We start from the raw sequence: 24,798 nt of genomic DNA on the forward strand, positions 1-24,798 counted from the left end.
TTGTCAATATTGTCTTGCTGTTTGTGGGAGTTTGCTGTGCACAAATTGGCTGTTGTGTTTCCCATATTATGACAGTGACTACACTTTCAAAAGCAATTCATTGACTGTAAAGCATTTGAGATGTCCTGAGGACACATGACTACAAGTGGGACCAAACATTGGGAATCATGAAGCCTAGTTGGGCCATTATTGTATAGGACAGGTTTAAGGGATCATATGGTATTTTCCTGTCCTCTTCATTTGTTTGTATGAGTGTGAGACCACCTACAGTGACTGTATATGTACATAATCAGGGGAACCAGCTTATTTATATCAGAGCTGCCAACACTTAATCTTGGTGTGAGACTTTCAGTTTGTTGATTGTATCTGAAGTAGTATTCATTTTCAGGATTTGCTCCACTTGTTGGACCTCAACTGTTAGCAGTGCATATCAAATGTGCTGCACTGATCTTCCAACTATTTATCATTTATAAATAGCAAATAGCATGTACCTAGAGGGGTCTTGCTGCTGGGTGTGGCTCTCTGTTGTTTTATTGGAAATTTGTGCAAAAATTTGTATAAAAATAGAACATGGCTAAAACAGCCAAATAGTCAGTGTCTGTCATGTACAACAAAGATCCACCAGTGGCATTAATATAGTCATCCTTTCTCTTTTTAATCAGAGACACAACCAATTCCTATTCACCACCACCCTCCTCACCCTGCCCTCCTCCACCTGGCTGAACTTGTTCTCACCTTGAACAACTGCTCTTTCAACTCCATTCACTATGGTCCACTGATTCCCACAGCTACCTTGAACTTCAATGAACTCTGCTTATTGTATGGGCTATTTAAATCTTATAATTTCTGTCTCTCTTGCACTTGTTTGGATGATACAACCTTCCCTACTGGCAATTCCAATATGTCTTCCTTTTTTCTCAACCAAGATTCCCTCCACCATGTTCTATTTCTCACACTTCTGCTCTCACCCTTCCCCCTCCTCCCAAAACCATGAGAGGGTTTTTCTTGTCCTCACTTCCCACCACCACCATCGTTCACATTTATTTAATCATCTTCCATCATTTTCATCACCTCCAGCGGGATGCCACCATCAAACATATCTTCCTCTCAACTCCCCTTTCAGCATTCCAAAGGAACCATTCCCTCTCTGACATCCCATTCCACTCCTCAGTCACCCCCAACAGCTCACCCCCATCCCATTGAGGGGAGGCGATGGCGTAGTGGTATTGTCGCTGGTTTCGTAATCCAGAGTAATGCTCTGGGGACCTGGGTTTGAATCTCACCACAGCAGATGGTGGAATTTGAATTCAATAAAAATCTGGAGTTAAAAAGTCAAATGCTGACCACGAAAGCATGGTTGTAAAAACCCATTTACTTCACTAATGTCCTTCAGGCAAGAAAAGCTGCTCTCCTTACCTGCTCTGGTCTACATGTGATTCTAGACCCACAGCAATGTGGTTGACTTCTAAATATCCTCTGAACAAGGGCAATTAGGAAATGGCAATAAATGCTGGCCTAGCCAGCGACGTTCATGTCCCATGAACGAATAAAAGAAAAAAATTCACTTCTCCATGCAAATGCACCACCTGCATTTTTACAACCTCCCTTCTAACTATTAAAAACACACTTTCCAGCTGAAACAATGATTTACTTGTACATAATTACTTTCAATATTGAATATTGTATGAAGTGGTCTCCTGTAGATTGGGAAGATGAAACGTAGACTGGGTGACCGTTTTGCCAAATACCTCGGTTCAGTCCGCAAACGTGCCCGAGAACTTTCTGTCACTTGTCATTTTAATTTTCCGCCTTGCTCCCATTCTGATCTTCGTGTCCTTGGCTAGCTACAGTGTTCCAATGAAGCACAGCACAAGTTCAAAGAACAGCACTTCATCTTTTGACTGGGCACTTTACAGCCTTCTGGACTCTCTCAACATTGAGTTCAACAATGTTAGATTCTAACTTCTGCCCCACTTTGTTTCCCTTTTCTTTCCTGGTTTGATTTTTTCCTCTCTTTCATTTCTCTATTTTTTCCTTTTCAACAGCAGCTGTTCGAGATTCTGCCATTCACACTTCCTTTTGACATCTTTGATTTCTTTACTTGTCCCATTGCCATTCCTTTTGGTCTTATGCCTTACACCCTTTTGTCATTTAATCTCTCTTGCTCTCACCCCTTTTGTCCCCCATTTCACTTGCTCATAACCAATATATTTCTAACTTCTCCCAGTTCTGAAGGTCACAGTCAATCCTGAAATGGCAACTCTTTCTCTCTCCACAGGTGTTGCCAGACCTGCTGAGTATTGTCAGTATTTTCTGTTTTTATTTTAGATTTCCAGCATCCACAGTATTTTGCTTAACATATTCAGTTGCCATAGTATCTCTAGGTGTTTCCTCTTCCCACCCCATCGGACTGGGGGATTTGCAGGTTTTTCTTGTGCTGCAGAGCAAGAGACAGCTTTGGGGGAATGGTGTCAATGGTGTTTGCAGAGAAAGAGGGATGGAGAAAGAGAGGGAGATATTTACTAGCACAATCAAAACATGGAGATTACAACTTCCATCTTTCCACATGAGGTTTTCTATCTCCTGCACAAGACGTCTGCTGGATGCAGGAACATTTACAGCCTTTTTAATGCCCATACTGATGTATGTCTGAGCCTTCACCACAGAAGACAGGGTGGCTTATTTAACTACATTTTTCTTTTCAATTTTCTCATTTCTTGGAGGGGTTGAGGGGATAACTAAATCAAGGTGTTCTAATGTGAAGGGTGTAAGTGCAAGCCATTGTATCCCCTGCAATTTAATAGGGGTGCGGAAAGAAATCATTAATTTTTGCTGCATTTATTGCTGGCTGATCAGTCCATGAAAATATCTGCCCTGATTCCTCATGGCCTTCCAACATACATGTACAGCTTCTGCTAGTGTAGTAGACAGTATAGAGTTAATCTGGACTTGGTGAATAGTGTCAAAAAATGGGTGGTAGTGAGTCAACAGCTCATTTTACATCATTCCCGATTTTCATCTTCGCTGACTTCAAAAGAAATAGAGGGAAATAGAGAGGAATTTTAATGAAATAGTGGGGACAAGGGATCAGATTGGGGAAGATATTGTAAATCAAAGAGTTCGGAAAAGACAAGAGAGAAACGTATTAATATGGGAAAGGATAAATGGACCATGACAGAAAGGGAGAAAGAGCACAAATCTAGGAGTAAATCAGCAGATAAGGCTAGAGGTTACAAAAGTAATAAAAGACAAAACCAAAGGGCTCTGTATCTGAATGCACGTAGCATTTGAAACAAAACAGATGAACTGATAGCGCAAATAGAAATAATAGAAATAAAGATAGCCTTTACAGAGACATGGCGACAGGATGACAGATTGGGACCTGAACATTGAAGGATACATACATTTAGGAAGGACAGGATACTAGGAAAAGGTGGAGGGGTGGCTTTGTTAACTAATGATGGTTTAAGCACATTAGAGAGGGATGACCTTGGTTCAAGAAACTGGATATAGAAATGGTTTAGGTAGAGATGAGAAATGAAAAGTGATAAATGATAAGAAGTCACTTGTGATAGTAGTGCACTGGCCCCCTAACAATACCAACATGGTAGGATGGAGGCTAAAGGAAAAACTAATAGGAGTTTTTCAGAAAGGTACGGTGATAATCATGGTGGCGGGGGGGAGGGGTGGGGTTCATTTACATATAGATTGGAAAAATCAGATGAACAAAGGTAGCCTAGATGAGGAGTTCACAGAATGTTTTCAGGATAGTTTTTTAGAATGGCACATTCTGGAGCCAACCAGACAGCAGGCTATACTAGATAGGATTAATGAATGAACTCATAGTGAAGGCTCCTCTAGGTAGCAGCAATTATAATATGATTGAATTTTACATTCAGTTTGAGGGAGAGAAGAGTGGGTCCAAGGCTAGTACTTTAAACGTAAATAAGGCAATTATGAGGGCATGAAAGCAGAGCTAGCTCAAATGAGCTGGCAAATTAGTTTAAGGGATAGGTCAATAGAGATGCAGTGGAACACACCGAATAGATACATTCCAATGAGAAAGCATCTAACATTCATGGTTAACTAAAAAAGTTAAAGATAATATCAAACTTAAAGAAAAAGCATATAATTGTGCAAGGATGGCTGGCAGGTCAGAAGATTTGACAGAATATAAAAACAGCAGAGAATGATGCAAAGGTTAATAAGTAGGGAAAAATTAAGACTGAGAGAAATCTAGCTAGAAATATAAAAACAGATAGTAAGAGTTTCTACAGGTGTTTAAAAGAGTTAACAAATTGAGCATTGGTCCTATGGAAAATAAGTCTAGGGAATTAAAAATGGAAAAGAAGGAGACGGCAGATGAATTGTACAGGTGTTTTGCATCTGTCTTCACTATGGAGGATACAAGTAACATCCCAGAAATAACAGTAAATCAGGAAATGGAAGGGAGGAACTCAAGAAAATTACAATTACCAGGGAAATGGTACTGAGAAAATTGTTGGTGCTGCGGGCTGACAAGTCCCTGAGTCCAAGATGTAACAAGATGTACCAAAGAGATCAGTGCTGGGGCCTCAACTATTTACAATTTATATAAATGACTTGGATGAAGGGACCGAAGGTCTGGTTGCTAAATTTGCTGATGATACAAAGATAGGTAGGAAAGTAAGTTGTGAAGAGGACATGAGGAGGGTACAAAAGGGATATACATAGATTAAGTGAGTGGGCAAAGATCTGGCAAATGGAGTATCATGTGGGCAAATGTGAAATTGTCCATTTTTGCAGGAAGAATGAAAAGGAAGCATGTTAAATGATGAGAGATTGCAGAGCTCTGAGATGCAGAGGTATCTGGTGTCCTAGTGAATGAATTGCAAAAGCTTAGTATGTGGATACAGCAAGTAATTAGGAAAGCTAATAGAATGTTATTATTTATTATGGGGGGAATTGAATACAAAATTTGTGTGTCGTTTATACAGGGCATTGATGAGACCTCATCTGGAGTACTGTGTGCAATATTTTCTCCTTATTTAAGGAAAAGTGTAAATGCATTAGAAGCAGTTCACAGAAGGTATACTAGACTAATACCTGGAATTTGAGTGTTGTCTTCTGAGGAAAGGTTGGACAGGCTAGGCTTGTATCTGCTGGAGTTTAGAAGAGTAAGAGGCAACTTAATTGAAACATAAAAGATCATGAGGGGTCCTGTCAGGGTGGATGTGGAGAGGATGTTTCCCAGTGATAGAATCCAGAACACGGGGTCACTGTTTAAAAATAAGGGATCGCCCGTTTAAGGCAGAGATGAGGAGAATATTTTTTTCTCATAGGTTAGAATGTCTTTGGAACTCTCTTCCACAAAAGGCGGTGGAAGCAGAGTCTTTGAATATTTTGAAGGCAGAGCTAGATAAATTCTTGTCAAGCAAGGGGATAAGAGATATCAGGGGTAGGTGGGAATGTTGAATTCAGGTTACAATCAGATCAGCCATGATCTTATTGAATGGCAGAGCAGGCTTGAGGGCCTGAGTGGCCTACTCCTGCTCATAATTTGTACCTTCATATGTTCCTAAGTATGAAATAAAAATCGGGAGAGAAGAGAATGGATTTTCAATCCATTTTCACCCGTCTTACGCTAATAGGTATAGTCCAAATCTACTGCTTTGTGTCTTTATCCTCTTGCAATGAAGAATAATGCATTCTTGTTCCTTAGCATTCATGGGAGATTTTACACACAACCGTTTAGAGATCAGAAGTCAAAAACCTTCAATGCTCTCCTACTTGGCAACAGCAACAATTCCCACAGTTTAGATTGAATGCATAAAAGTACACCAGGGACTGTGAAAGTTACTCCACAGGTTCAAATGACTCATAATTTTCAAGTTATGTCATGAGGGGAATTACAGTTAGATAAAATTCCACTCCAGTAATTTATCACTACTCTGTACAATGAATGAAAAAACACCAAATCATTAAAAAATTGTAACTTTGAATTTAGTATCAGAATACTCATTAATGGAACTTTTATTGTGTGTAGCAAATGATGGGAAGATATGAAGAGCAAATGAACATATATTGATCTACTACATGTTTCCTGCAATTACAGCAAATCATTGACATGTAAAAAGAAAACAGATAATATTGTGGTTCAGAGGTAACTACACCTGTGACTTATCTATTACAATAACAGCCAATGAGTGTTATTAAAGGGAACAGAAATTCAAGACAAATAGTTGCACCTGCCCAAATATAAATGCAGGAAGTTGTAAACAATTATTTTCCAACAGCTATGTTTATATGCACAATAGTTGAGATGTAAAGCTGTTACCTGCCAAATCATCAAAAGATAGCTTATAACACAGCAGCGTGTCATAATAAATTTAATAAGGCATTCAGGAGAAACTTCTGTGCCCAGTGAGTTATCAGAATGTGGAACTTTCTACCACAAGAAATAGTAGAGATAAGTTGCATAGATGCTTTTACGATACATACATGAGGGTGAAAGGAATAGAAAGATATGGATTAAAAACAAAAAAACTGCAGATGCTGGAAATCCAAAACAAAAACAGAATTACCTGGAAAAACTCAGCAGGTCTGGCAGCATCGGCGGAGAAGAAAAGAGTTGACGTTTCGAATCCTCATGACCCTTCGACAGAACTTGAGTTCGAGTCCAAGAAAGAGTTGAAATAACCATTATTCTATTTCCATTATTTTTAAATATTTTAAAATCTTTTATGCTCTCCCCACCCCCACTAGAGCTATACCTTGAGTGCCCTACCATCCATTCTTAATTAGCAGATTCGTTTAGATAATATCACCAACTTTAACACCTATGTGTTCTTTTGTTCTATTGTTGTTGACATCTTTTGATGATCTGCTTCTATCACTGCTTGTTTGTCCCTACAACCACACCAACCCCCTCCACTTCTCTCTCTCTCCGCACCCCCCCCCCCCCACACACCTTAAACTAGCTTATATTTCAACTCTTTCTTGGACTCGAACTCAAGTTCTGTCGAAGGGTCACGAGGACTCAAAACGTCAACTCTTTTCTTCTCCGCCGATGCTGCCAGACCTGCTGAGTTTTTCCAGGTAATTCTGTTTTTGAGAAAGATATGGAGATAGGGCTAGATGAAGTCGGGTGGGAGAAGGCTCATGTGGAGCATAAATGGCAGCATGGAGTAATTGGGTTGAATGGTCTGTTTCCCTTCCGTATATGCAATGCAATTCCAAGTAACATCAAATTGTGACTGGATATCAATGTATTTTTAAGAGCTTGCTTTTAAATCCAAGTTCCTACTTTTATGTTGTCTCCTAACAACACATCATTTTGAGCAACCTTCTGCCAGGTCTCTGTCACAAGGTGTGTGAAAGACCTCATACCATAATAGACTCTGATTTCCCAACTTTCCATGTGGTGAAACACTCAGCTGATGCTGGTGAAAATCACTAATGGTACATCCAAAATTTGCGACTTGCTGCGTGTAGAATTGTGACCATAAACCCACATCCCCCTGCTCCAGGGTATATTAATTGCTGAAGCACCCAGCACATCAGGGAAGTCAATATTTGTCAAGCACGGTTATTAAAAAAATAGGATGGTATTATGTAGCTTATGATGCCAAGGGAAGCTTAGCAACAAACTTGTAATTGCAGGTGCAAGAAATTAACTGAGATAAATAAAATGATACCCCTGGAATGATGAACAGCTAAAACAATACTAATGTAAATCAAATCAGATCCATTAGTTGCAGAGGGAATTAAGAGGATTACATGAAAGATTATAGTTGACATATTAAAGTGGCTATTATGCTAGTCACTAGATTCAATCACCTTAATTGATGTAATGAGGAACTTAAAACTTGAACATGACAGTACAATGAGTTACTTGTTTTAGTGTGTGTAAAATGTGCTTCCATTCTGAACCGCAGTAAATTGATACTAGCTGTTCATTTAGACTCTTTACTGATAAATAAAATTATAAAAAAACAAAACTCTCTAATAGTGATTGGCACTTTAAGATGTGGGTGAGTGCCAAGACTGGCTGGTTAGAAGGCCTGTCTCAATTCTCTTAGTCTTTGGCCCAGTTGTTTAAAAGGCTGTTAGGCTCTCCTCAACCTCCCCACCAAGCGCCGCCCCCCACCCCCACATGCCCCCTCCGTAGCTACACACCCAGTGTCCATTATGGGCAGACCTCATGTGCCATGTGGAGATGAAAAGAAATTACATTTCTAACAATCTAAAAGAGCTCTTACTCATACACACTTAATATTTAAAAAAAAACACTCACTTATGAAAACTATAAAAAGAATAACTCAAATGGTTAATCTCTTGTTAAAAACAAACATCTATTCACTAACTACAAAGACAACTAATCCCTTAATAGCCCTTTAAAACTCAGTCTTTGTGCTGAGATAAGTGGCTTTGGAGCTTTTGAAAATCAGCCAAGCATTTATAAAGTTCAGCTGTATAACAACCCTTGGGAAGTGTCAATTGAAACTGTAGGGACAGGTAGCTAACAGCTTTTAAAGCTACACCAGATGCATTCCAGTAACCGGTGTGTTCTTTTTATCTCCAATAGCCGCAGTCCGTTTTTTTTTTCATTTTTAAAGGGCTGTGTATTTAACTAACTTCAGTTGGGACACTTAAACAGACCAGATTCAACCTTCCAAGAGTGTTCATGCCTCCTTCATAAATTTGTGGCTCTTGCACTGTGGATTAAGGCCCTTGGAACAGGGAAAATTAGTCTCTTTGCCACAGCACTAATTTCAAATGACCCTGCTGAGTGCAGGTTTTCCATCCATGTGATTCATGCCCCACCCCTTCTCCATGCCAGCAAAAATGGGATTGACCAGAAACCGGGACTTCTGCACAGGGTCCTACCCTACCATTTTTAGGGGCCTCCAGAGTCGATCGGACTCTGCAAAAATCTGGCCCGTAATATTGTTATTGATAATCCACTGAATAAGGTGCTTTCAATAGCACTTAAAAAACATAGGGTTTTTTGGTTTTTTGTGGGTGCTTGGACTCAGTCCTGCCAGGTTTGAGAAGCTAATATTGAAACGCTATAATTCATAAAATGATGGAATATTCAATGTATTTAAAATCTCACTTTTTGTAATTGCATTGAAGCAATTACAATCAAAGTTCTTTTGATTCCAATTATCTTCATTTTATGGCCTACGTACTCTCATAATGGCAAGATCCAGATATTAATGGTGCATCAATCATATTTCCATCTTTACTTTTCAGGTCCAGTACTGTGTACAAGGAATAAAATGCAAGAAAGTTGGAGGGGCATCAAGTTTCTGTCATAAGAAATCTCTTGTGCCTTTTTAAATGTTAATAAATACTGAATACTATTTAGTGAAATTGCTGCCGGCTTTCCCAGAGGATTTTATGAGCTGTTGACAGTCCTCCTTAGTTGAAGGATGCAATGAAGAAGGCAGAAAAAAAGAAAATACTGCTCAAAAAAGATTTCAAATTGTTATGACAATAACTGTTCTGTTCTCATTCTTGCAGATGACTACCGTAATTGTGCATGCTTGTATCAGGAGTGAAAAAACAAGAAAGAATGTGGCAATTGAATTTCCTTCACTGCTTAATAAGAGTATATATAATATGGGAATTGTTTCAAATAAATAATGACTAAGAAAGTGTAATCCTTAATTTCCAGAGAAAGTAAGCCTTATTTGCAATCTTTAAGCCACTTATTTCTAACAGTTAAAGGTTTCTCTTTGAGACTTCAGTTCTGCAAATAGATTGGCGAAGTTGGGATTGTTCTCCTTAGAAAAGAGAAGGTCGAGAGGAGCGTGTTAAAATCACGAGGAGTCAGAATAGAGTGGATAGAAAGAAGCTTCCCATTGGAGGAAGGTATTGAGAACCAAAGGACACTTGTATAAGGTGAATGGTAAAAGAATTAATGGCGATATGAGGAAAAATATTTTTACACAAGTGGTTAAGATCTGGAATGCATTGCCTAATAATGTGGCGCAAGCTGATTCAATTGTGGTTTTCAAAAGGCAAGTGGATAATTATCAGAAGAGAAAAAAAATTGCAGGGCTATGGAGAAAGGGTGGGGATAGGACTAGCTGAGTTGCTCTTTGAGTGAGTTGGCACAAATGCAATGGGCTGAATGGCCTCTTTCCGTGCTGTAACCATTCTATGATTCTATGAATACACTTGGATAGGTCTGCTTAAAAGTGAGTTCCACAGTGCTCCAATTGCCTGCAGTTTATTGTGCTTTTAATCTCGCCTTTCTCTTTATACTACATTATAAATTGACCCATAGTGGGAACGTATCAGCAGAATTTCATTTGCAGCTTTTAAAAGATTATTGGAAAAAATGTTACTAACTAATCTTGTTATTTCTCGTTATTTTATATATTTCTTATTGGCAACAAACTTGTTGGTTAAAAGAAAAAGAAATTTTTTTCTAAATGTACCCCATGCAGAAGAACTCTGGATTAATGTGACAGATCATAGATCACAGACCTTAAAATATCAAAGGAGGTCATTCATGCTGTGATACCTCTTCCTGTTGAGTTTAACCCCATTTACCTGCTCTGTGCCTATGTCCAACTAGCCAGTGCACTGTATCTGCAGCATTGAATTGGATACAATTAATTGTGATTTAACTTAACTCATCAGGGAAAATCTGGATAGGCAGGAAGTGAAAATCAACCAGGTGATTTATCCATCAATATTCCGTAAGGATCCAATTGTCTTCAGTTTTAATCTGCTCTTCTGAGCTGGCAGCAGGGGCACCTACCTGAGGTGAGTGGGTTCCTTCTTTAAATATGCAAATCCGGGTCCAATGATACCATCGGGGCCCTGACTGCAATTTTAACTTTGGTCTGAGTAGGAAAGCCTTTACGGCTCTTACACCTGGTGAAGACAGCGGGAAGAGAATCCAGGACTAGGAAAGACAATTCAAAACTTCTCCAAGCACCACAAGGAAAGTTTAGGGCACCCTTGCTCTGGGCGTTTCCCTCACCTGGCCTATAGTGACATCCTGAAACCCCATTCCTGAGGCTTATGTGTACTGATGACTGCTGGATGGTGGCCTCCTGCTGCCTGAAAATCTGCCTGTGCCCACTGGCCAGTTGCCACAGCTGTTTCAGGTGGGCAGTTGACCGGCAACACTGCTTGGGCCTCACACTGCTGAGACATGAATTGGAAGGGGGATTGTCACTCCACTCCCCACTTGCCCAAGTCCCAGTCCAGATTGAAATTGGAACTATTGTTACAAAGATTCAAACTGCCTATATTTTAGGGTCATTTATTCTATTGAATATAAAATTCTGGTCCAACATCACTTTTTTGAACATAAGAACTAGGAGCAGGTGTAGGCAATTCAGCCCCTCGAGCCTGCCCCGCCATTCAATATGATCATGGCTGATCTCATTTTGGCCTCAACTCCAATTTCCTGCCCTCTCCCCATAACCTTTCAACCCATTACTAATTAAAAATCTGTCTATCTCCTCCTTAAATTTATTCAACGTCCCAGCATCCACTGCACTCTGAGGTAGTGAATTCCACAGATTCACGACCCTTTGAGAAAAGTGATTCCTCCTCATCTCTGATTTAAATCTACCACCCCTTAGCCTAAAACTATGGCTTCTCATTCTAGAATGCCCCACAAGGGGAAACATCCGCTCCACTTCTACTTTGTCTATCCCCTTTAACATCTAATATACCTCAATTAGATCTCCTCTCATCCTTCTAAACTCTAGCGAGTATAGGCCTAAACTGCTCAATCTCCGCATCTCTAAAATCAATCTTGTGAACCTCCTCTGAACCACCTCCAGTGCAACCACATCTTTCCTCAAGTAAGGGGACCAAAACTGTGCATAGTGCTCCAGGTGCGGTCTCACCAATGCCTTGTACAGTTGCAACAACACTTTCCTATTTTTACACTCTATTCCTTTAGCCAAAATTCCAATTCCCTTCCTTATTACCTGCTGTACCTGCATACTAGCTTTCAGCGATTCATGCACAAGGACACCCAGATCCCTCTGCACTGAAGTGTTCTGAAGTTTTTCTCCATTTAAATCATGTCGCCTCTTTATTCTTCCGACCAAAATGGATAACCTCACACTTATCCACGTTAAACTCCATCTGTCAAATTTTGGCCCATTCACCTAACCTGTCCATATCCATTTGTAAATTTCTTATTTCTTCATTGCAACTTACTTTCCCACCTATTTTGGTGTCATCTGCAAATTTAGCTATAGTACCTTCTATCTCTGAATCCAAGTCATTAATATAGATTATAAATAGTTGGGGCCCAAGGACTGAACCCTGTGGCACCCCACTAGTTACAGCTTGCCATCCAGAAAAAGATCCATTTATCCCGACTCTCTGCTTTCTGTTGGTTAGCCAATACTCTATCCAAACAGATTTATTAAATTCTGTTAAACAGATTTCAGCAACTTTTCACAATTTCATTCCCTTACTAAATGGCTGTGCAGCAAGCCAACACTCAGTGGATTGCTCGTGTTCATTTTGGATTTGGAGAGCTGCTTTTTACTGGTTATCAAAATTCACTTTTACTTCCGAGATTAGCAGACAGTTGGTGCCATTGCATCATTATGGCAGAATTTAATGCCCAGCCCTGTGGCAAGTTGGGTGGCAGGGTGGTATTTAATCAGGCAGGAGGGTGGCAGGTGGGGGCCCCAGTGCTTTCTTTCCACTGCCTCGATTAAGTCCATGGTAGGGAGGTCCATGGACAGTCTTCTTGCCCTGTCGCCAATTAATGCCCACTTAAGGGCCTCATCTCACTGCTGCTAGTAACCACCTAGCAGCAGTTGGCAGACTCATTTCGGGACCCCGAAAAGCATATCCTGGCTTGTTTCCTTGCAGAATCCTGGGGGTTGGGGGGTCCCTTGTTGTCAGGCACTCAGTGTCTGATTGAGGAACTCTGCATCAGCAGGGGAGCCTGCTGAAAGACACCCTGTGCCCTTGCTGTCAACTGCCCTCCACCACCACATGACCCCCACCCCCTGCTCCCCCACCAATCACCTGTGTCTGCATCCTAGATGATCCTGGGCCTCATGTGGGTGTACCACCTACCGACAGCAGCCAGCACTTACCCAGTGGCGCTGCCAAGCAATGAAGAGCTGGCATCTGACGGGTCACCTGTTGTAAAGTGGGTGGGACTTCTGTGCCCCAGGTGCTTTATCTTGGGGAAAGCCTGCCGCTGCTCAGTTAAGTGCCGGATTGGCGCTTAATTTGGCAGGCCTTCCTAAAAACAGGCAACATGGGGATCTCACTGGCTCCAGCCAGTGGTGAGACCCCCATCTCCTCCATTAAGCACCACCCTATGTCTCTGTGATGATTTCGCAATTCACACATACAAAACAGCTTTGCAAATTTTGAAGTGTATAAATACCTTTGTTCCGATAACCCCACGAAGGAAAAACAATTTCAGCAAAGATGTAACAACTCTGCCCTTTGGAACCCAAACTGAAATCCATGTCTGAACTGTGAACTGCACTTTCTGGTTTCATTCAGGGCTGGGAGGAGAGGGGTGGTTGGTTCAACTTTTGGGTGTGCAGACAGACTAGATCTAATACCAATACTATGCTATTAATGCTATTAACATCATGGTGAAAAGGAAGCACATTGATGCCACATTAAAGATGGTTTGTGAGCACAGTATAATAATTCATCTTTGGAAATTGATGCTACAGCAAGGTCTCAAATTTACAGAATTCCATATGCAATGGATTCAGTTTTTAAATAATCATGAATTATGAAAGCAATCTTTAAGTGATAAAGCAGATGAGGCACTTGCTTTGCACTATTGTGATGATGGATTCAACCTGAGTACAGTCTGACAGGCAAACTCAACTGACCCATCTGGGAGATAATTTTCAGCTGAAGTGGTAAATGGCATTCTCCCCTCCCCCCAACCAATAAAATGGTATCCTGTTATAAATCAGCATCTGATTGTTCAAGGAACATTGTTCAGGGAACATACTGGAAAACATACAGCTGGTGAAGCCATTGCCATATCATTTTTGATATTGTTTTCTGCTCAGGTGTATCAATGCAACTGGTGATCAAATATTTACTGCTTGTTTGAAGATAAGAAGATCAGGTCAATAAAAGCCAACTGAACAGACGCAACAACTCGTAATCCAACACAATAGCAGCCACTCACAGCAGACATTAATTCCCTCATGAATCTATTATCCATCATCAAAATGCAGAATCAATTACAGCTGCAGTTTATCGACTGCTTTCAATCCTTTGTTATATCTATAATAAACTAAGCAAATTTATATTAGCATGCTTTCATAAATCCATTCCTCAGAAATATTACTATAATGCATACGGCTGGCTTTTGGAGACAAAATCAATTATCTCAGCACTAAATAAACTAAAATGCATGTAATAAACTTTATAATCGCTTGGGAAAATCTAATAAAAACAAGTGTGTGTTTCAGAGTTTAAAATCGAACCTTTGGTAAGTAAAATACATAATTGTGGATACTTATCAAATACATCCAGGATGTGAGTGTGTAGGAGTGCTGATACCTCTATCCCTGCTTTTTGGAGCCACAATGGTTTTGCTATTTGCTTCTATAGATTCAGCAGTTGACTACAGGAGTTGTATTCTTTGGAATCTGGTTTAAAATATTTGACATTCTGATCCAGCCATATCCATTAATGATATTTTGGTTAGTTTTTAAAATATATTCAGTTTGGACATCTGGGCATCGCTAGACAGGCTGAAATTTATTGTCCATTCTTAAGATGCCCTTGAGGTGATGACATTGGGTCTTTTTGAAACACTGCAGTCCATGTGATGAAGGTGCTTCCTCAATGTTAAGATAGGGAGTTTTGGGATTGCAATGTAGCAAAAATAATCAAAAGGTCATGTGTCAAAATTAGAATGGTGTGCAACTTGGAAGTGCTTTGTTCACATGCACCTGCTACTATTATTCTTCTAGATGGAGGAGGGCATGGTTTCGGGTACTGCCAGGATTTTATTAACTGAATTTAAATTCCACCAATGCCCATGATTTGAACCTACATCCGCTGGGTCTCTATATTACTAGTCCAATGATACATTGCACCACCGTATCACCTAAATGAACAGGTTTTGAAAGAGGCTTTACAACCAAGTGAATAAATTGGGCAGGGAAGGAAAATTAGCAGCGGATCTACCTACCAATAATGGAAGTAAAGTCAGCAATGGAGACATTTGCAGCTGCAAGTTATGTGGAGTGAAATAGCCAAGCTGCCAGCACCTCATGAATCTCCTACAGCACTCGTCATGGAGGGAGAAAGTGGTCGGTTGGGCCAACAATGAAAGGGGCAATTGTGTATTCTACACATCGAGTAGGTGAGTGAGCGGTTTCATGGTACAAACATTTTTTATGCATGTTTCTTGAAAATACTGGAAGAGAAATTGTTGTGATGTCTTATTGCTGATTTCTGGATCTCTGCAATCATCCATGCTAAACAAATGAATGATAGTACTATACAATTAGCATTGACCAATCAGAAGAGAATGAAGCACTCTACAATGCTACATTCATTCTCTTTCTCTCTCTCTCACACACACAAACAACTTTTAACAGTGAGAATGATTGCATTTGTTCTGAGTCATCTCTGTGAATGTACATAGGCATTCAGTGTTAAATTAATTTATAGATTGGTATTGAATAGCAAAAAGGCTGAAACCCACATCCTGAGTACTGAGTTTCTCAGACTTAGACATTGCAGAGCCAAAAACATCCTGCCTCACAGTAGGAGGGAAACTTAGGTGAGCGGATGGAAGAGGGGAAAATAATGGCACACACATAATGATCATTCAGTGCCAAAAATCTTAATCTTCTAAATTAAGTTATGTAATACAAACCAGTAAAGGTCTTGTGGCACAGTCTCACACATTTCACATTGCTGCAAGCCTCACACCAACATGTCACAGTTTGCACACACTGCCAGCATGATGACTACATCACCCAAATAGATTGCATGACATTCACTGACACACTTCTCTCTCTTTTGCAGAACAAGGTGCTGCACAACTGAAGGAAGCAGGAGCTAACTGGCAGGGGACAGGTGCTCTTGTGTGTCCTGACTCCCTCAGGAGAGATGCTGCCCATTGGTGAGGCTGTGATCAGCTGCAGGGCTGAAATCAAGGACGATAGAATCTTTGTGCCTCACCCTCCTTTTCACATGCCATTCCTCCTCATCCCACATTTCTTATTTACAAGCTGCAGATGGTATAATCATGCACCTCTTATTTTCCACCTGCTTTCCCTGCACTATAACCTTATCCGCATGCCATGCTCCTTTTAGATATCCCAGAAGTGTATCCAGACCAGACAGTGGAGGAAAAGCAAGTGATGATAAGCACCATTACTCAATTTCACACTCGCAGCCACCAACTCAGAGACTGACTTTGTGTGTATTTTAGAGGACAGATTAGAGGTGGGATCTGCACGTGTAAGACGCTGGGTGTGAAATGCCTGCAGCCAGGGCAGGGGGCAAGGATAGCACAGGAGCTAACTTGCCAGAGGTTGAGATTGCACCTGGGTTCTGCTGCAAACGATTCATATGAGGACTTCAATGAGACAGCTTATAAAAGAAGCCGGATGGGTGCGCACCATAAAATGCTTGGCATGTTGTGAAGCCCGTTGCTGGTGACAGGGAGCATGGATGGGTCCAGCACCAAGATGGCACAGGGCTTTGTGCAGAACTTGAAACACATCCTTGCTAGCATGGAAGTGGTAACCAGACCCATCAATACACCTGTGGATCCAAACGTAATGCAGCACCTGATGGCTGATGCCTCAGCTTCCATTCAGCACAAGCAGTTTCCACCAGTCGTCTGAATGCTGCTGCCATGTGTGCTCAGAATGTTGTCATTATGGTTGTGGATATCTATGTGCAAAGGGGCTTGCAGGATATCACTGCAATATCTCCTTCAACAGATTACATATGAACATACGAATTAGGAGCAGGAGTAGGCCACTCGGCCCCTCGAGCCTGCTCCGCCAGTCAATAAGATCATGACTGATCTGATTGTAAACTCAACCCCACATTCCTGCCTATCCTTGATAAGCTTTCACCTCCTTGTTAATCAAGGTGCTATCTAGATCTACCTTACTAGAGCTAAGACTACTTTCACCCCCTTTTGAGGAAGAAAGTTCCAAAGACGCCAGATTCTCCCACAAAAGGAAACATCCTCTCCACATCCACCCTGTCAAGACCCCTCAGAATCTTAAAATGTTTCAATCAAGTTGCCTCTTACTCTTCTGAGATCCAGTGGATACCAGCTGAACCTGTCCCGCCTTTCCTCATAAGACAACACGCCCATTCCTGGTTTTAGTCTAGTAAACCTTCGCTGAACTGCTTCGAATGCATTTACAACTTTCCTTAAATAAGGAGACCAGCACTGTACACAACACTCCAGATGTGGTGTCACCAGTGCCCTGTACAACTGAAGCAAAACCTCCCTACATTTGTAATCAATTCCCCTCACAATAAATGATAACATTCTATTAACTTTCCTAATGACTTGCTGTACTTCACTCTAGCCTTTTGTGGTTCATGCACAAGAATACCTTGATCCCGAGCTCTGCAACCCCTCACCATATAGATAAGAAGCTTCTTTTTTATTCTCCCTGCCAACATGGACAATTACACATTTGCTCACATTATACTCTACTTGCCAGATCTTTGCCCACTCACTTAACCTATGTCCCTTTGTAGCCTCTTTAAGTCCTCTTCACAATTTACTTCCCTATCTATCTTAGTGTCATCAACAAATTTAGCAACCATACCTTTGGTCCCTTCGCCCATTACTGGAATTGTGAGGCAGAGCCCTGGGGGAGTAGCAGTGGCTCCATGGAGTATGAACCTCTGTCCTCTCTCAGGATGATGGCATTCACTCTCCAACACTGCCACTCTGCCAGTGCCCTTGTGCTGCATGATGCACTGCCAGTGGTCACATAACAGTGAGATGTAGGAGTGAAATCCCTTTCGGTTCCATTATGGAGCAGAGTTGACAGGTGATGTTCCCAAAGTGATGTGCACGCAGTCAATGGCACCCTGCACCACTGAGAAGTCTTCTCAGAAATCTAGCAGCAAAAAAGCACAAAGCCATTACATCTGCTTCTCCTCCATATGAGCAAATGAGACACATTATGTTGTTATTGGATATGAGGAAGCTTTGTTTTTGAACAATGACTTCCTGACACTGAATTCAAAGGGATTCTGAAACCTTCAGTTATTTTTGATACTGTCACCTGTACTGCTTCTCTTTCCGCCCCCCTCACTGGTTTACCATGATTTTTTGTTTACAATCTTCCACTTAGCTTCTTCCATACGTACAAGTTAGATTTTGACTATTCATCAATAAACAACATTGCACTTTAATACTGATGTCTAAGAGATAGATTTGATTTTATATAGTGCCATTCATGATCTCTGGACATGACAAAGAACTTATCAAATTTTTTTTGAAACGTATTCACCATGGTAAAGTAGGCAATGCAGCAGCAAATTTGCACACAGCAAAGCCCCACATCAGGAATGTGATCATGGACAGATAATCTGTTTCATAAGTTGACTGAGTGATAAATATTGGCCAGGAGACTGGGGAGAGCTTCCCTGATTTTCTTTGAAATAGTGCCACAGAATCTTTTACATCCAACTGAGGGGGCAGATGAAGCTTCAGTTTGTCTCATCCAAAATTTGGTACCTCCAATTGCGTAGCATTACCTTAGTGTTGTGTTAAAGTGTCAGCCTAAATTTTGTGCTCAAGTCTCTGGAGTGACTTACTGTTCGCTTATCATTTCACCACATTGACCAGGCATCAAATACAGCCCAAGTCAATAGATGATAGTTGGCTATATAGACCTGTATAAAATGACCTTGGAAATCTCAATTGTCATCCCCATCACCAACAAAAACCCTTCATATGAAGCATCTTTAATATAGAAACAAGTTCCAATGTGGTTCATAAATTGTGTAGAAAGTGGAATTTGGACCAAAGAGGAGAAGATCATAAGAGTGTGTTTTAAGGAAGGTGTTAAAGGAAGGATATGAAATAGGATGAAGCCTTAGTGGATGAAGCCATATTGCCAATAGTAGTGAAAAGGGAGAATGTGATGCAGGAGTTACAGAACAGTTTAGGAAGGACTTTGGACAGCTGCAAATTAGAGATAGGGAAGGGAAATGTCGTGGAGGTCTTTAAAAACAAGGGTAACATTTTAAAAATTTGAGCCACTAGAGGACAGATAGATAATGTAGGTTATCAAGGAGAGAGTAATAGATAAGCAGGACAATGTGGGATAAGATATGGGCAGCAAAGTCTTCAATGAGCTGTAGAGGGTGGAGTTGGTGGACCGATAGAAGAGCATTAGAATTGTTGAGTCCTAAGGTGTTAAATGAATGAATGAGTACTTCACTACTGAGGTGCAAGCAGAAAGAAACATTATTACAGAGGAGGTGATAGGTGATCTTTGTGATGAACAGGATGCAGTGTCAGAAGCTCAAGGTGCCATGGTTGCAAGCAATTTGAAGCCATTGACTTTGATCTTCCCAATGTTGAACTTGATGAAGATGAGGCTCACCCAATACTGGATGTTGAACAAGTATGGTACCAGCATAGAGGCAGTGAAGGGGTAAAGTGAGTAATAGGTTATAGAGCTGGTTATCAGTTGCGTGCTTATTGAAGCTGACCCCATGCTTGCTGCTGTTGTCATGCGGCAACATGTAGATGAGGAAGAGGGATAGACCAATGGTGGGTCGCTGGGGGACTTGTTATGTGGCGCATCACAAAATTTATCTTTAGCGTGAACCAAGGTTGGATGATCAATCCAACTCAAATGGCCTATTTACATCAATAATCTGCAATCGGTATTAGGGAAATTCTTAGACAAACTTCGATGAATATCCTTTGAGCCTATTATTGCTGTTAAGAGCTAATGATTCCATTAGCTATTGTTACCCTAGTGATGATAATAGTACCATGATCACATGGTTAATTCCTGCACCGCGTTTATCCACTAGAGTACTTCATTGGTCTTGAGCAGCTATTGCTTTTTTTTGTTGCTTTCCTTTTGTTTGTGATGCCTGCTGCAGCACCTAGGTGACCCTGTTGTTTGGCAAAGATGCTTGCCAAGTTTTCATAAACAGAAACTGTAGCAGCGATTTGTCTCCATTATGGGTCATTGCAGCAATAAGTTATCGAAACAATGAACTCAGGTCACACAGCATGAGAAATATAGTTCTGGCTACCTGCCAGAACAGCTTTCAGCTGTGTACTTACAGCATTCAATATGCTGACACAGAACCAAGGCAACCTTACTCATTCAGGCAATTCAAAATACATGCTATTAATAATACAAGGCAAGCTTTATTTGCTATGCCAAATCAAAAGATGGCACAAAATTGAGATTAAGGATGTAATGATATGAAGTTCTCTAAACCTAGGCTTAGAGGAATACAAAGGCAGACTTAGAATGCATGTATATAAACCCACAAAGCCTGGTGAATAAGGTTGGTGAGCTACAAGCACAATAGCCATGTGGGAATATGATGTGGCAATAATGGAAAGGTGGTTTATAAATGAGGACTGAGCACTTAATATTCAAGGATAAAAAGTGTTCAGAAAAGATAGGGAAGGAAAAAAGGAAAGTGGAATGGCAGTACTGATTAGGGAAGACATTGTAGTGTTGGAAAGAGAGGAAGTCCTTGAGGGGAACAGAATCCATTTAGTTACAGTTGAGAAGCAAGAAAGGTATGATTACACTACAATGGGTATTCTATAGGCCTCCAAATATTGAGAGAGAGAGATAGAAGAGTAAAGCTACAGGGAAATCACAGAGATGTATAAGAACTATAGAGTGGTGATATTGGAGAGCTTGGGATCATGCTAAAGTGAAAGGTAAGGAGAGGGAGAGATTTCTGAAATGAGTTCAATTCAATTACGAAGGAGGCATTGATGGATCTGATACTGAAAAATGAGGTGAGCAGTGTCTGTGGAAGGACAAGTGGGGAAGAATGATTTTTGAATCATAAGGATTAGTAATGTAGAAAGGCAAGAAACAATGTAAAGTAGAACTTCTAAATTGAAGAGGGCTAACTTCAATGGGACGAGAAATGATATAACCAGGGTAAAATGGAATCAAAGATTGACAGGCAAAACTGTATGGAACAAGGGGTGATCTTTGAGGAGGAGGTGTTTAAAGTACAGGCTAGGTATGTTCCAACATACGAAAGGTAAGGGATCCAAAGCCTGGTCTCCTTTGTCAGAGGGTGCATGTTTCATGTCAAGCCAAATACAATAAGTTGAGAGGATAAAGTGAAGAGGAAGATAAGTTTAGCAAAGAGAGGATATGAAAATAGAATAGCAGTTAACTTAAAAGGGAACTCAAAAATTTTCTACCAACACTTAATAGTAAGCCAGTAGTACGAGGTGGTGAGGTGGGGCAGGTCTTATTAGAGACAAAGTGGGTTATATATGCTTAGAGGCACAGGGCAAGACTAGATTACTTAATGAATACTTTGCATCGGTGTTAACTAAAGAAGGAGAACTTGACAAAACATCGGTAGAAGTTGAGGTAATGGATGGGGTGAAAATTGATAGGAAGGTGTACTGGAAAGGCTTGCTATGCTTAAAGTGGATAAGTCACCTGATCCAGATGGCTTACACCTCAGGTTGCTAAAGGAAGTGAAAATGGAGATAGTGTAAGGACTTACAATCTTCCAATCTTCCCTAGATATGGGGAGGTGCCAGAGGACTGAAGAATGGAAAATGTAACATGCTTGTTCAAGAAGGGGTGCAAGGACATTCCTGGTAATGGCAGGCCATCAATGGTGGGTGAGGTTTGAGAAACGATAAACAATAGGCATTTGGAGAGGTTTGAATTAAAGAGGGCCAGCATGGATTTGTAAAAGACAGTTCATGCTTGATTAATCGAATTGATTTTTTTTTTGATGAAGTGGATTTTAAGAAAGCATATGACAAAGTACCACTTGAAAGGGTGGTTAACAAATTTGCTGCTCATGGCTTGGAAGGTCAGTGTCAGCTTCAATAAAAAAATTGGCTTCAGGACAGGAAACAGTGAATTGTGGTAAATGACTGTTTTTCAGACTGGAGGATGGTAGACAGTCCATGGCAGCAGATAGCTAGGTTAGCAGAATAGGCTGATGAAATTTAAATTAGGGAAGTATGAGGTGATGCATTTTGGAGGAAGGGATAGGGAAAGGCAATACAGACTTAATGTAACAGTTCTAAACGTTGGGCAGGAAGAGAGGAACCAAGGGATGCATTTGTACAAATCTTTGAAAGAGGCCGAAGATATTGAGAGAATAGTTAGCAAAGCATAAGGGACCTTAGGTTTCCTAAATAAAGATGTTGAGCACAAAAGCAGTCAAGTTATATTGAATCTTTATGATGGTCTGGTTAGAACATAACTGGAGTACTGAGTCCAGTTCTGATTACGACACTTTAGGAAGGATGTGTGTGGGTCCTTGAGAGGGTGCAAAGATGATTTACCAGGAAGGCTCCAAGGATGAGGAATTTTAGCTATAAAATTAGGTTGTTGAAGTTGAGACTTGTTCTCCTTGGAGCAAATAAAATTGAGGGAAGATTTAATCAAGGTATAAAAGGCTAAGACAGGTTTAGATAAGGTAGATAAAGTAAAGCTGTTCCCATTAGCTAACAGCAAAAGGACCAGAGGGTGCAGGAAGAGACGCGGGGCTGGGGGATGGGGGAAATGTGACGATGAATGTTTTCACGCAGCGAGTGATAATGACCTGGCAGTTGTTCCTTACGAGAATGATGGAAACAGAAACCATGAGTGATTTCAAAAGGAAATTGGATGGGCTGTTGAAGGAAATAAGCTTGCAGTGCTACGATGATAGAATGAGGAAGTGGGACTGAATGAATTGCTCTAAAGAGAATAGACATGGACTTGATGGGCCAAATGGCCTCCCTTTCACATCATGCTCTATGACTCAATGGGTGGAATTTAACAATCACAGGGGTGAGTCCATCTTCTGACTAGAGAGTCGGTGTGAACCCCGCGGCTTTTCCGGGGATTCCAATGAGATTTAATCCCAATCAGGCAATTGCTGGCTACCTTTAATGTTCTGGGTCCTGCAGGGTGGATGTCCTGTATGTGTGAGCTGCCAGTCAGAGAACAGCGGCTTTCCATTACTGGTAGAGCCACCTAGGGCGGTGGTCACTGCTGGTACTGCAGTAAGCCAGAGATGGAGATCATCACCGATGCCACGGAACACAGGTAAGGAAGCAAACTCGTCAAGGCCAGTTAGTGGACCCTGACGAGGAGGAGGAGGGGGAGGGAGGTCGCTCTAAAGGGCAAGGAGCAGGTATGGTGTCTTCCTGCAGGGGTAGGCCTTGCTGTCATCGGATCCCCACCAGGCCCCAGACATGTCCGCCAAGGTATAGCTGGTGGCTTGCCCACATGGTATAAGAGGCCCTTAAGGGCCTCAATTAGCCATTGAGCGGGAAGGTCACCTACAACCCTTCCTGCCCCAGACTTAATTTAGGTTAGTCGAGAAGTGGACAGGTTCTCCAATACGAGCCTTCTGGCTCCATTATAGAGAACCCCTCCTGCCCCTTCCAGCCTTCCAGAGGAGGGCATAAATAAGGCCCATGATTTTAAGCACCACAAAACCTAGACCTGCTTCAACAACAGTGTCAACTGTTTTCAATTCATATACCTTTGAAATTGTCTATAAAAATGAAGACAGGAATGGAAAATATTTATATTTAGAAACTGTCTTGGGCTAAAGCAGAAGTCTAACAGAGGTAGTTATTCCTAAGAAGTCCATAAAAGCCAAATTGCCTTTGCCCCCTTGTCAATTATTTCCCTAGACTTCACAGTCTTGGAATGAATACTGATATTTTTGCAATCTCAAGACTCAAATTCTATTTTTAAGTTAAGCACAATGGGATTTCACACTAACATGTCTCAAATTCAAGTCCTTTCATCCCCAACTGCTTGATGCAGTTCCAACGGAGACAGACGGAATGGCTGAAGTACAATGTGAAGTGATTCTGGGAACATTCAACTAAGTTTCAGTCAGCACAATTCCATATGTGCTCTCACATGTTTTTGGTAGGCTCACAAATTTAAGTGTCAGCACTCCAGGCAATACCTCAGCATCTGGTCTGTGATGAGACTCATCCATTCTCAACCAACTGATTATGAAGAGAAGATGCCTCAGTTGACAGCCAAAGGTAGGGTCATAGTTCAGAATGCTACAAAATAAAGCATGAGCGACGTAGGTCAGTAACTGTTATCATCTTGTCACTTGTAATTTTTGTTGAATAATTACTGCACTCCTACTTACATTTAAAAATTTCAGAAATATTCATTCTCTTCAACAGGGACAGAACAGGGACAGAACAGCTGTGTGTGACTATTTTGAGACCAAAGAAGTAAGGCTCCTACTAACCAGCTGGCAACCAGCAGGTTTCCACGTGTACAACACCGTAAACGTGGTGCCTCATGCTTGCAACAACAATCAATGTTTCTTGGCTACCTTCCTTGGATACCGCTTCCTACTAGAGGGTGGCAAAGAGACTAATTACAAGTGGGAACAGGAATGCAAGTATGAAAATGTTACTTAAAGATGAAGAAAATGTGTTCAGAAAAGGAAACATAACTCGAGCAGCCTCCCACTGGCACAGCTGTGTTTATTGCTTCTCATCCTGCTTGTCCTGACTAAAAGCAGGTCAGTGTGTCTGAACTGCCTAATTTCTGGGTGTAGTCTGAAGTGTAGCCAAAAAAGAACGTATTTTAAATTTTCAGG

General features: G+C 41.0%; 1 protein-coding gene across 7 annotated transcripts in view; it reads right to left on the reverse strand.

The window, feature by feature from the left end:
* The window catches only part of gab2 (GRB2-associated binding protein 2), a 352,255-nt gene that overhangs the window by 139,021 nt on the left and 188,436 nt on the right, over positions 1-24,798 (reverse strand). Inside the window, exon 1 of one of the 7 annotated variants that reach the window (XM_041199289.1) lies at positions 17,790-17,898. The exons of the other annotated variants lie outside the window; for them this stretch is intronic. The gene's annotated coding sequence lies outside the window, so the exon portion shown is untranslated. Of the gene's footprint in view, positions 1-17,789; positions 17,899-24,798 lie in introns of those variants that run through there. 7 annotated transcript variants of the gene reach the window in all.

Source organism: Carcharodon carcharias, chromosome 11 (genome assembly GCF_017639515.1).
Source record: "Carcharodon carcharias isolate sCarCar2 chromosome 11, sCarCar2.pri, whole genome shotgun sequence".
Lineage (NCBI taxonomy): Eukaryota > Metazoa > Chordata > Chondrichthyes > Lamniformes > Lamnidae > Carcharodon > Carcharodon carcharias.